Raw genomic sequence first — 14,930 nt, 5'->3', positions numbered from 1 at the left:
AACAGCAGCAGATTCAGGAGAGAAACACACAAGAGATGAAAAGTAAGAACTATTTACATTCTCATTTCTATTAATATTATCCTTTTGATATGACTCTGTTTTATAAACATTGTATCTAAAAATAACTTCTAATGAAACTTTATCAAGAAACTGACTTTCTGTAGAAATACACTAAGTGATGGAAATGTTGACTTTTAACTTCATTGACATTTATAGATTTAAACTTTTATGTCTTACTCACAGATTGATTTGATTTTAAATGTTGCAATTTAATTCATTTCTGACACCAAAATTGTGAACAAACAGAAGTTTAACATTTGAGCTTTTCAATGTGTTTCTTCCTCAGAAATGGCTCAGATTCTATATTTCAGTCTTCTTGTCATTGGTGAGTTTGTGTTTCTGCTTTTATGTTTGATTTAAATGTCAGGAAAATTGACACCAGAGTTATCCGTCTGTCTATTAATAACTGTTATATTGAAGAAAAAGAGGCATTTTGTAATAATTACTTTATTAAATATATCACATTGTGGCGAGTGGAGAAACGACACGTACACCAGAGCTCAAAAACACACACCCCGGAGGGGATTTTAATTAAATGAATTAGTGGGAGACTCGTCACACACACCAACAAGCTAAGGATATGTGTCCAAAAGACGTCTTTTCTGCGTCTGTGTTGATGTTGAATAGATGTCCCTTGAGGGATCAAAAGTGAAAGGTTTTTCTTCTTCTATTTATGACATCTTCTGAACATCTAATATTCAGGGACCTCTGGACAAAGTTTAAACTAGTTTCAATGTTTTTTCAGACAACTTTCAGTTTTCAAATGGAAGTAAATGAATTGAGTAAGATTGTTGAGTTAAATGGTCTGAATGCAGACAGACTGTTTATTGCCCAGATAGCAAGCAGCCATTGAATCAATGTTAAAAATGGTTGATTTGTCAAAGTTAATGGCAGTGAATAGGTATAAACTTTAGGCTTCAGGGTTTGGCTGGATTTTGACATCAAGATTCAAAAGCTTGTGGCATTAAGGGCTTAAAGATATAGATCTTCTGTAAATAGAAAAATGTTGGGCATGACTGAAAGTTTATATGGGGTGTAAATATTCTCATCTAATTTACATATTATGACAACATCAGGGGTGGCCATCTTGAATTTCATAATATTCAGGAAATCGTAGATATTGAATTGATGTTTGAACTTGATTGCATTTTAACCCAGATAGCAAATTTTTGCGGCCCAAATCTGGCCCAGACTTTACTCCCCATACTTTACTCATCTGGCCCACATATGGCGTGGAATGATGGCACTTGTGCGGTCCGCTCCTGTTTGCCAGATTTGGTCCACAGGCATGCCAAAGCTATGCCACATGTCAAACATCGAAACAAATAAAGCAGAACTGAACCAAAAATAAACAACCGTTCATTTCAATTCTGGCCCAGATTTATCCCAAAACCAACACCTTTCTGTGCTCCAGTTTGACAGAATTTGTAATGAGTTTCAATATGATTATAGTGATGATTGAGTTATTAGTGATGTGGAGGAGCAGTGGAGGAGCAGCGGATCTACTCTGAGCTCCTCCCGAGTGACCGAGCTTCTCACCCTCTCTCTAAGGGATCGCCCAGCCACCCTGCAGAGAAAGCTCATTTCGGCCGCCTGTATCCGGGATCTTGTCCTTTCGGTCATGACCCACAGCTCATGACCATAGGTGAGAGTGGGAACGTAGATTGACCGGTAAATCGAGAGCTTCGCCTTGCGGCTCAGCTCCTTCTTCACCACGACAGACCGGTACAGTGACCGCATTACTGCAGAGGCTGCACCAATCCGTCTGTCAATCTCCCGTACCATCCTTCCCTCACTCGTGAACAAGACCCCCAGATACTTGAACTCCTCCAACTGAGGCAGGGACTCTCCACCCACCTGAAGTGGGCAAGCCAACCTTTTCTGACTGAGAACCATGGTCTCGGTTTTGGAGGTGCTGATTCTCATCTCAGCCACTTCACGCTTGGCTGCAAACTGTCCCAGTGCATTCTGGAGGTCCTGGTCTGATGGGGCCAGCACGACAACATCATTCGCAAAGAGCAGAGATGAAATCATGTGGTCCCCAAACCCAATGCCCTCCGGCCCCTGGCTACGCCTAGAAATTTTGTCCATAAAAATTATGAACAGAACCGGCGACAAAGGGCAGCCCTGCCAGAGTCCAACATGCACCGGAAACAAGTCTGACTTACTGCCGGCAATGCGAACCAAGCTCCTGCTCCGGTCTTACAGGGACCGGATAGCCCTTAGCAAAGGGTGCCGAATCCCATACTCCCAGAGCACCCTCCAAAAGATGCCGCGAGGGACACAGTCGGATTCCTTCTCCAAATCCACAAAACACATGTGGATTGGTTGGGCAAACTCCCATGAACCCTCCAGCACCCTGGAGAGGGTATAAAGACTTTCCCGGGGAGGCTGAGAAGTGTGATCCCCGATAGTTGGGGCACACCCTTCGGTCCCCCTTCTTAAAAAAAGTTACTTTTAACATTCTGAGAGAGACTAATATAAATACTAAAAGTGTTCATTTAACACTGGAGGTTTTGCTGTGTGCTTAGTGAACATTCACGCCTTGCACGGCGGCACCATCACTCACAGATATACCGGGAGAAGAGCGGTCATCACACGACCGATCGTGATTTCCAAAAGGCATATATTCCCCTTCAGAGTCAGAATCGGCGAATAACATTCGCAACAGATCCTCACACTACAACCTTTTATTAGCCATTTGCCAATTTTCTCTCAACAATCTCACAATTTACTCTGATGCTCTGAACTGAACTGCTCCCGCTTTAATGACACTATAGCTCACTTGCTCTGCTATTTGCTCGAACACTTTGAATAGGAACATGACGTCATTTTGGTCTAGAATCGAAGTGGCACATGTCTGACATCTAGTGATATGCGACACAAATGAGATATTACACCATATTAGGATCTACAGCCTATTTCATTAAGTATGACATCTTGTCGCAATTCTGCGACTTTGCCGCTTAGAAGGTTAATGTCGTTTTTTTTTTATTTCAACAAACCACCATTATAGTGATCAGTGTTTTAATGTTAGGTGTTCATTGGCCATCCATGTATATTGAAATATGTTTGTTGTGAAAAAGAGAACTAGGATCCAGTGGGATCATATGATGGTGATGATTTTGAAATGATGATATAACCATTATGAAATCACACAAAAAAATTTAACCTTTGTGTTGTTGATTTGTGAATATTGTGTAACACAATGAGTACATTACAGAAAAAGTGCTGTTTAAATAGTTATTGTTTATAAAAAAATAGAAGAAACTGCTATGAAATATATTAAGCTTTCATATTTCATACAAAGGTTCTTGTTCATTCATGTAAAAGTACTTTGTAGTACTATTCTGTTGACACACTTAGAGTTCAACACTCATCATAAAAACCTCATCAATGGTGACAATCATCAAACCAATTCTGATCAACTGCAATGCATGATGGGAGTCATGAATCAGTTTTGTACTATGATGTTACCCAGCATACACTGCAGCATGAAGTGTTCATTTGTTGATTTTCACCATTTATGAGTTTCATACACAGATTCCTGATATCTGTTCATTGATTTCTGAACTTATAGTGTTGTTTGTTCCGAGCGAAGGTCCTTTGATACCAATTTACTCCCCCCTCACAATAAATGAACATTACAGACAACAGCTGGCTGACATGATTAGATTCAGAGAGTAAACCTCATATTAATTTTTCTACTTTAGAGATAATCCCCATATTTATCACGAAAACATATTTCTAAAATAATTTATTGTTACTACTGTAAATCTTTAACTTTCAAAAATCTTCTTTTTTCTGTTTTTTTATATATTGTGATATCAACATATTTTAATGACAGTATATTTATTGAACAAAATATCCTTGTTTTATTCATTATAATCAACAAAAAATAGTACAAACTTTGCTAAAGTGATTATTTTGTAAAAGTATTTGCTTAAACATTGTTAAAGTCATATTGTTTTATAAGTATTTGTATCAATACTGTATTCACCTACTGTAATGTAAATGTACATATATATGATTTTTAAACACAATTGACCCCTTATGATTTATTTTCACACAGAATCTGTCGCTCCATACATTTAAATACAAACATATATATTTTTCTTCAATCATACATTATGTGTGTAGTGAAAAGCAGAGGCGGACAATCCTGGGGCCAAAGAGTAAAAGTCCTGCCATATTTTTGTTTCACCCATGAACTCAGCAGCTGATTTCACCAGCGGAGGAACCAAAACATTCCTTTCAAGTCACAAGCAAGTCTCAAGTCCTCAAAGAGTTAATGTTAATGAGATCATTAAGTGAGTAATTTAATGATGATTGAGTGATGAACACCTGCTGTTAACAATCAACATCACTGAAGAAAAGAGAAACACAAGAACTACAACTGACTTCAGCCACAGCCTTGGATGACATCAGCTGAAAAAAAAAACATTTCCACCATAATTGTGGTCAGTGTTTGCTTTAGTTGTGCTCTTGAGCCTTTCAGGAAGTCGATCTGTTTCTGTCTCTCCTCTACACCAATAGCTGGTATGTCGTGAGCACACTGGTGGTCTCACAGACTCCCCACTTATGGTTATAAAGCACTTTAGGTGTACAGGAATACACAACCGAGCGCTATATAAATGGCTTATTTATTCAAAGATACTTGCTTCTTAAATAATTACAATATTTTTTTCATGGCAAACATTTGTTCAATGCTGAATCAAATCTTGAAGGAACAGAATAGTTTGTATTTCTGGTTTAAATCTCTCTGGGTTTTAATCTGAATTTGGATATAAAAACCTCCTAAATCAATGGCACAATAAAGCTTCAATATTCAGTCTTTTAGACATGAACATTTATCATTTGAACCTCAACAGTGGTGACAATTATAAGTCATACTGCATTGCATGATGGGAGTTTTTCATGCATTGCAGCTTGAAGCATTTTGTTGAGCATCACCATTGTTGAGCTTCATATGCTGGTTCTTGATGTCTGTCTAGAAGTTTTAATTTAGCATGTGTTTTTTTGCTATTGAATTTTCTCAATGATACTTTTAGATAAACAGTTTGTTTAAACAACGAGTGTACTGGGTTCATTATGCTAAACATTAACATGATTATGATCTAAAAGAAATATCTCGCCTGTAAACATTAGATCAAGTGTTAGATCAACTTATCATATAAAATAAGTGAAGAATTACACACTTCACAGAACTGATCTCTCTGCTTAATAACAGTACATGAACTGATACAGTGAAAAATCTAACTATAGGTTCAAGAGTCCAACAAAAGCAAACACTGATCTCCATGATGGTGACATCATTTAACCAATAAAACGTCAACATCTCAATTACAGCAGGTGTTCATCACTAATGCTCAATCATCATTTAATTACTCACTTAATGATCTCATTAACTTTAACTCTTTGAGGACTTGACACTTGCTTGTGACTTGAAAGGAATGTTTTGGTTCCTCCGCTGGTGAAATCAGCTGCTGAGTTCATGGGTGAAACAAAAATATGGCAGGACTTTTACTCTTTGGCCCCAGGATTGTCCACCTCTGGTGAAAAGCACATTTCTTCTGAAGGTGTGCCTTTTACCTCGATGTACCTACAACACATCGTGATCAACTTAAAAATTATATTATTATGCAGGAAATAATGACTCGTCTTAAAGCTAAACACATAACATTACAAAACATACAACAACCAGAATAAAGTTTTTGAGCTTTTACTTTTTTCCATAATGTTACCATGAGGCTGGCGGTCCACAGAGAGCAGAAATGTGTCATAAAGTTAGTGAAAACAAAGTCCCTGTTTAGAAAGACCATACGATTGTTTAGTTTTACTGTCACTCAAAATGAATCTCTTATTGATTTACAATGACTTTATTCATGTTTCATTCATAGCTAGACCTCTACGTCAGAGCAGTGACTGTTCAGCGGATGACATCACAGTATCACAAGAGCAGACTGCTCCGTTCTCTCTAACTACTCTCATGATACTTTACAGTCAAACACTGAGCAGCGCTGCAGGAGGTCAAACAGACCTGTTCTAATGGAGAAAAGACTTTATTTTTATTAAAAATAATATCTGCCAGTTTTAAAATATTTTACCTCATTTTTGTTCATCTCTGAGGGTCTAGAGGACCCTGAGGGTTCATTATTGGTTAGTTGAGACTATGATGGGGAAATGAACAATGTAGTTAAGACTGTTTCCCAAGTCGTAGTTATTCTGTAAGAGATCAATCGTTTGAATCAAGTTGGTTCAGTAATCTAGTTGATGACGTCACACATGTGGTGGAGTAATGATGTCTACTAATAAATACATTCAGATCAAATTAATGTCAAATTATTGCTGTAAATAACATACATTGCGCTTTACGGCGACTTTTGTTATCTTACTGTTGTTATCTGTTGTTTTATTTTGTGATATTTCATTTAGAGTAATCTGAGGGGAGTAAATAATAACAGAATTGTCCCTTTAAGAGCAGTTGTTCAAGTGATTACATCACATCTTAGAAATAACCATCATCACCTGATCCCATTCGATTTTGTCTTACTTCATTTTTTGATATAAAATTAAATTGATTCGATAACATTAATATTGACAAATCAACAGTTTTTATCAAATATATTCAAATATAATATTTAAACCAGAACTTTTACTATTCAACACTTACTAGAAAAAGCAAAAGAGCCCAAATCAACCTTCTACAAAAAATCTCTTTATGGCAATACAAATATAAATCATTGACTTCTATGTTCAGGGTCTGATCTACGACACCACAAAAAGAAATATCACAAAAAAATGATGATTTATTTCAACTCATCGTTGCATCAGAAATGGATAAACTGTACTGCTGTGTTAAAATAACCTGGAAATGTTTATATTTGACCAGACAATGAGTTAAAACAACCCAGCGTAGACTAATGTATAACACAACTGTGGGATTTGTTCATTTTTGAGCCAATGTAAATAACCCATTGTTTTTTAGAGTGATGGGACACTATTAGGAAATAAAATAAAACACATTTTGTTCTTAGAGGTAGCAGCAGTTAGGGATTAAAGACTCAAATTGTTTTTAAAACATCGACGAGTCACACTGTAAGAAATCTGATTTTGAAAAAAATATTTTCAGTAGATTAAGTCAGTGTTTCACACATATTGCATATAGTGAAAAAAAATAGTCCAAACTTGTTAATAAAACCTTCAGTGATTTCAATGTTCAGGTCTAAGTGCACAATAAACAGTTATTATTGTTGATGATGGTGAAGTAAAGATGAGAAAGTAGAATATTGAATCTCTTCAATATCTAATTGAAATGAGTTAAATAGATTAGAGATTGAAATCAAACAGCACAGAATATATTGCACACTTTAAAAAAAATTAAATTGGTTAAATGATCAACTATTTTATTATTATTTTATTACCGGCTTAGAAATCTTACTGCATGAGTTGACTTGTTTTCTCAATTATTTTTAATAAAATGTGATTTGATTCCAAGTCGCCGACTCGAACGCTCATCTCTGTGAGACACTAACAGACTAAAATCTGTCAGAATCTGCTTCTTCAATACAAACTCTGTGTCAGTAAATGATGATTGTGTGGTGTCAGCACACTCCTGCTTAGATCAGCTCTGAGTGAATGTGTTTGAATAAAAACTCTCTCTTTCAGCTCTCTGTTCATTATCTGAAGGCATTCAGCGCTGCTATCACTATATAAACATTAATAAGACCTGGACTGAAGCTCAGAGATACTGCAGAGAGAAATACACAGATCTGGCCACAGTCAACAACATCAATGACATGAACGAGCTGAAGAAGACTGTGAATAACAATCAGGTGTATGTCTGGATTGGACTGAAGAGAACAGATGTTTATAAATGGAAGTGGTCTCTGGGTGATCCTGTGAAATATCTGAACTGGGAAACTGAACCATCAACTGACACAAATAATTGTGCCGTTATGAGAAATGGAAAATGGCATCAGCAGAAGTGTAACGATAAGCTGGGATTCATCTGCTACAATGGTGAGTGACAGCAAACCTTCACTTCACAAAACATGATCATAAGACAACAATAATAAACATCACAGTTAAGAAACAGAACACATGTGGGTCAGATGAACAGGTTGGAGCTGAACTCTACAGGATTGGACACTTCTGATTTAAGCAAATACACAAAGACAGTCAATGTAACACAGTAGCATCATTACATCTGATTCACTTCTCATCTCTGACTTCAGGTGTTTCAAAGGATTTCATTATCTGTCAATCACAGACTTTCCTTCTCAGTTGTGGTGAGTTCTCTGAGTTTCATCATTTACATGTTCACTGATTTAAAGGCCACATAACATGATGAGAAAATAAAGATTTGTCAAACACAATTGTCTGTAATGTGACTTTTTATCAACAGATCAGGGAACTATTAAAGTCCTTTCAGCCAATTACGGGCTTACAGACCGACAGACCTGCTCTACTGGAATAGAAGATAACAAGATCTCAAATGTTCAGTGCAGTCTGAACACATCTCTAACGGTGGCCACTCGGTGAGAACAGAAAACATTATTAAAGAGTTATCAGATATTATCAGATCATCTTTATATATTTTTGATGTTTTTTGTATTTATTATCACAGATGTGACGGACAAACGAATTGTTCTATGGTTGTGAACAATACAGTTTTCATTGATCCTTGCCCTGGAACTCACAAATACCTGAATGTGTCTTATGAGTGTGTTGAAGCACCACCAAGTGAGTTTTACACCCAACTGACACCAGACCTTATAAAACACTATACAGAGTAAAGTTTAAGTGTATTTAAGTGTTATTTATTTATTTAGTAAGTATATAAGTAACAGTCTGCTAGTAGTGAACCTGTAGGTGTATTATTTTAATACTGCTGGGGACTAAACTGACCTCTTCTAAGTTTATGAAAGTAGACTTTTAAGTGTAGTCTAAGTTTACGTCTGGGGTTTTAACTCCAGTCCTCGGGTCTCCCCGCACAGAATAATTTAGAGGTCTCCATATTGAACACATGAACAAGTGAATAAGTCAGTGTTTCCTTCAGTGAACCTCTTGACTCTTGTTCTCTTATATTAATGTGATTGTTGGTTAGTTGTGATTGTTTGTTTTATTGTAAATGTTGTCAGTTTGTGTTGATGATACACTGGAAGTACTGTGCTGTTTTCATCACTGTTTGTAACCTGTGACATCATTCCTCCACTTTTATATGTGTTTTCTGTTCTGGCACCTGAACAAGTGAAGCATTTATCAAGACTTTTAGAAGAAATATGTTTGTGTAGATTGACATCTGAACTGTAAGTGTAATGAGAATGAATAAAAATCATGAGACTTGAATCTTTATTTTCTTCAACAGACAGCAGTAAATCATACATCATTAATACTTCTAGTACAACATGGAGTGAAGCTCAGAGTTTCTGCAGACAGTATCATACTGATCTGACCAGTGTGAGGAACCAGACTGACCATCAACTGATCTACAACATCATTAATGATCCTCACACATCTGTCTGGATTGGTCTGTTCAGAGACTGGTGGGAGTGGTCAGATAACACTGACTCCGCCTTCAGATACTGGAGATCTGGTGAACCGAATAATTATGGTGGTTCTGAAGATTGTACAGAGGTCAGAATGAATGATCAGGGTCAATGGAATGATGCACCCTGCAGTGTCTCTCACACTTTTGTGTGTCATGAAGGTGAGTTAATAAAAGTCAATGTGTGTGTTTGACGACAGAAGTTTCTTCATGATGAAACTGATCTCAGTTCAGTCTCAGTGTTTGTGTTTTGTTCTCATGTTCAGTTGTTTGTGTTTATTGTGTGTTCAGATGAGCTGATATTGATCCAGAAGAATCTGAGCTGGACTGAAGCTGTGAGATACTGCAGAGAGAATCATGTGGATCTGGTTTCAGTTGATTCAGAGAAGATTCAGCTCATGGTGACTGAAGTTCTTCATCTGGACTGCTGAGGTGTGGATGGGGTTACACTATTACTGTCTCATGAATCTCTGGATCTGGGTACGAGGAGAGGTCGTCTGCTATCAGAATTGGGCTCCAGGGGTTCAGATTCAACTGAATGACTGCAGCGGTGAACACAGAGCTGGAGCGGTTCAGTCTGGAGGAGATCATATGTGGATCAGCCTTCCTCGATCTCAAGAACTCAACTTCATCTGCACCAGAAATAAAGAAAATTAAATCATGTGTGTCTGTCACTTTCTGTGATGTAGATCACTTCAGATGATGTAAACAACGCTGGTCCAGAAGAACTTCCAGTCTCAGTTTTTTTAACACAACAAACAGAACATTTATAATCAATAAACCAAAATGTTAAACTAATATCTTTAAGATTTAAACGTGTATATAAGATTTATTTGAGGATGTCAAGATGATGACATGAGTTTAATAACAGATGATAGTGATGTGTGTGTTTACTGCTTTAGGTCTTTCAGCTCATTGTGTTATTTTATCACTTTCTCATCTTTATAAATGTCTGCTTGATCTCTGACACAGAATATTCTGGATGTGAAATGAAATCTGGTGAAGGGGACTTTTATTCTGTATGTATGTACAACCGTTTAAATAAACTCCTGATGTTTAACTTCATCTGTAATAATAACAGTTCTTTATGTTTAAATATGAAAGTGCCTAGATACTGTGTACATAAATGAAGAAAACTAGACTGAAATTAACTGAAATAATTTGGTTTTATACACATTTATAAATGTTGAAAAAAACAATAAGCCTCTATGGAAACAGAAACAACTCAGTAAACTAAACATTATATCATGCAGTCAAAAAATAAACCATTACAAACTCTAAAAGTGAATTTATTGAATATAGTTTAAAAAGAAATCAAATGTTTATTTTTTTATTCAGTAGAGTTTATCATCCAAGTCTGTTTGATCTCAAGCAGGAACTTAAAACTGTAAATCACTGACCCCAGGTGGCCAAAAACACAATAGTCGTGTGTTTGTTTTTCTCGTAACATGTCAAATGAATACAGTTAAATAATTATTCATATGTTTGCATGTTTTATAACTTTTGTTTGATTGTGAAATTATAGCAACATATCGAATAAAATGTAAAGATTTACAGAGTCACATTGCTGACTGTGGGTTATAAATAAAAACACACTTTTGGAATAATTTGAGCAAAATACTTAGCAACAAGTAGTGATATTAATTATTAATAGACGAAGACATGGTGAATATGTAGGTCTGTATAGTTTACATTTGTTTGTTTGAATCATCTTTATGAAAGTTAAAAAAATATAGATTCCAATATTATATCTGTTTTATCAAAGTGTATTTAAAGAAATAATTGAAAAGGACAAAATTAAGAAATGTATCCTAAAGCCATGGAATATTTTTTACAAACTTTTTTGACTTCTTATTGGTTGAACTGTCAACATGTTTATTCACTCTAGAATATAATAGGTGGTACATTTGTTCTTGTTCTGAATAAAATTGGTAAAGTTGTTTTGATAAAAGTTTTGAAAACTTTGAATTTAGATTTTTTTAAATTTAATTGCATTTAAGAATCTTACAGACAATATTTCATGTCTCTTTAAGTTTAATAATGAAAATGCGACTGCTGTCATCTGTGGTTTTCTTAATACAGTATAGAGCAGCTTCTGACCTGGAGGGAAATCATTCCAGACCCACCATAGCATATGATGAAAAAATAACTTGTACACAAGATATTCAAAAACAATGTATAATATCAATGAAACTGTATTTGTGTTCTTTTGATTAGGTGATAATATAAAATACAACACAATAAAAACATGATCAAAAATTAAACTTTATCTGTTATCTGTTTCTTCAAATAAACTCTTCATATAGAGTTGATTTGTTTTATTTCAATTTATTTAAAGTTGTTTTAAATGTTTATTAAAAGCAAGTTTTGTAATAATAATTGTACCTGACCTTTGATGTTGACAAGAATTCAGATTCGAACATTTGAATATAAACTTTAAGAACACCTGGTATAGAGGATATTATTGTAAAGTATTGTTAGATTGCACAATATTTGTATTTTTATTTATTTTGTTGCTATGTTTTTGTTTGTTCTTTGTTTTTAAGGAGTGTGCCATGCATCCCCTAGCCAAACAGCTTATGCCCACCTAGACGTCTCTGAACAGACCCCCTCTGGCAGCAGAGGATGCTGGGAATGTGCCGTGGCCGCAGGAAGTTCCTGGCTGCCTCTGTCGCGCTGCTCTTTATTCCGGCCCTCACCTGGATCTATCTGTCATCTGAAAACTTCACCGGTAAGACGACACGAAAAACACATGTCAGTCAAACACACACGTTTAAATCACACTCACCGGTGTTTTGACTTTCCAGTGAAACCTCTGTCACCGCTGGAGCTTCAGTCATCAGGGAGAATTGTCCAATAATGGACTAAAAAAAATAGTTAGGAATCAGTTTATAAGTTCAAAAAAGCTTTCAGAAACCGTGCGATCGCTGGGGGAGTGTATTGAGCACAGAAATACAACGTAATACACCAACTCGTTTTTTGACAAGTGGACCATGTTAAGCATGAGAAGACAGCACGTTTAACATTGTAAAGAAGTCAGAATGCATGGAGGTGTGTCATCGTCACTGATAGTTATTTCAGCTGATTCTACTTCCACTACAGGCTTCTCTTTTGTTGCAATCTAAAGAGCAATTACAAATGAAAATGAATTTATCATGTTAATTACTGTTATTGTGTAAAGGTATTATCTATCTCTCTAACTACCCCCTGATAAAGCAATAAACATGATACTAAATATAAAGTGTATTTATTTATGTGCATCCATGAAGATTACCCAATAAATGTGTAGTGTTACATGCTTTCAGCAAAGTGTTTACTTACCTTTACAAGTACAACATGACCCACAGTACACTTTTTTGAGAATACACTCCTGAAAATGTTGCCAGATGCCTGACGGTCCCCATAGCCTGAGTGATGCAGTTCATCCCGTCATAAAAATTAAAATGTTCTCCAGTGAGACAATGAAATGAAATGATTTTTGACTCAAGATGGTACGTCACAGCGACATGTTGGTATCTGATTGTGAACACAGGAATGTAGTTACATTATGCTATATAAAAAAATGAAATAAATAGTCCAATAAATAAATAAATTAACTTAATACTATAATTTAACATTATTTGTACATATTAGTTAATTTAGTTACTAATGTTTAATTTGGCATCTTACTGATAATCTACAAATGTAGAGTCGAAGTATTGCTGTTTATTGGATTTCATAATAAAAAAAAGGAATGTCTTGCCTTTCATTACAGAGTTCCACTGAAGAATCCACTGATCAACAGCAATGATCACAAAACAAGGTACTCAATGAATGAACTTCCTGGATGTGTAAGTCCTTCTACACGGACATGCCTTTCTATTTCTGTGCACAACACAATTGATAAATATAGCAATTTAATGGCCAACATTTCATATGTAACTGGTCCTACTGTAACCGCTGACAGATGCTATATCAGTCATTGGCTTCAGCCTCTAAAGGGACGCCAGTTTGTGAGTAGAGTCGGTTACATATATAAGGATATAAGTTCTATTCTAAATAACATCCTGTATAATACAGTCTGTCTTAAAATAGTTTTTGATAAAAGTGTATTTTCTTGCAGTTACTGTATTTGTACTACCCTGTATTTGTTCTGCCCATTGATGAAATCTAATTGTCATGCATTAAGGTGGCTGCCGCCTGCAACTCACTGCTAAACGCACCTTTTTTGGTCAGCCTAGATTATTTACACCTTATCACAAGCAACAATTATTCTCATCCAGAGGTCATGACCACTCCACAGCGATAGATAAACCAATCTTACCTTCTCTAATGTCAGCTTTATATAATCATGCCATGGTTTCCCATGTACACTGGAATAATATTACTGTAATCAGAGTGTGACACTTACCCTATTTAGATTGACCAGACGACCCTTGTGTTGTTCTAAACGGAAAATCACATTAAAAGCCTCTCAGATCTAAGTACACTTAAACTAATGCCAAGTTGTTAGCCGGATCTCTTAAATCCTCAGCTGGTGTGCCTTTGCCACCTAGACAGGATTCTAGTCCGTTACTGACCTGAGCAGGGATTTGTGTAACAAGGATGTAACAGGACGTTATGTATACTGAATACATAACATGAGAATGTGTTTATAAATTCAGAATACTGCAGAACAATTTCAAACATGACAATTTATTAGTCAAGTAAATGTTACAATTCAATTCAATTCAGAGAATACGAAAACAAAACATCAAATCCTCAAAGTCTACAAGTCTAAGACGCATACCTTCACTTAAATACCCAGACCAGAATACCCTTCCTCCATACAACAACAATTTACATTGTAAAGGACTCTGTCCTGGATCTGATCAGGCCAGAAAAGGGCATTTGCATGAAGACACAACCTCAACAGTGAGCAGAATATCTTTAAACCCTCAAATCTATGTTATGATCTGCTCTACTGCTGTGGATATGAGACCATGGTACCAATCGCACTGAGACATTTCAAATGATACCAAATATGGATATGAAGATACTTTGTTCATATAAGATATGGTTTTTGTCAAATCCAGTTCATGGGTGAGCTTTGAATTGCTCTGAGTTCAGTTGGAGAGAGATGAGAGGGGGAGAAGAGAACAGATGTAAAGGTGTGAGTTGGTAATCATCATTCATTGTTACATGCTGTCTGAGATGGAGATGCAAACTCTGTGGGGAGATCATTGTATTGGATGAAGTTCTGTGTTTCCCGGGATATGGTGCCCTTTTGGTGTGGACACCTTGGCACCAGCCTTACACTGGTGTAACATAATTCCGGTCCAAAGTGGCAGAGTTTCCAAGT

General features: G+C 36.0%; 1 pseudogene; it reads left to right on the top strand.

Moving 5' to 3' along the window:
- The first annotated feature begins 348 nt into the window (after positions 1-348).
- On the top strand, positions 349-10,267 carry LOC130420418 (C-type mannose receptor 2-like; annotated as a pseudogene).
- Positions 10,268-14,930: the final 4,663 nt, after the last annotated feature.

Source organism: Triplophysa dalaica, chromosome 5 (genome assembly GCF_015846415.1).
Source record: "Triplophysa dalaica isolate WHDGS20190420 chromosome 5, ASM1584641v1, whole genome shotgun sequence".
NCBI lineage: Eukaryota > Metazoa > Chordata > Actinopteri > Cypriniformes > Nemacheilidae > Triplophysa > Triplophysa dalaica.
This window is presented reverse-complemented; position numbering and strand designations above follow the sequence as displayed.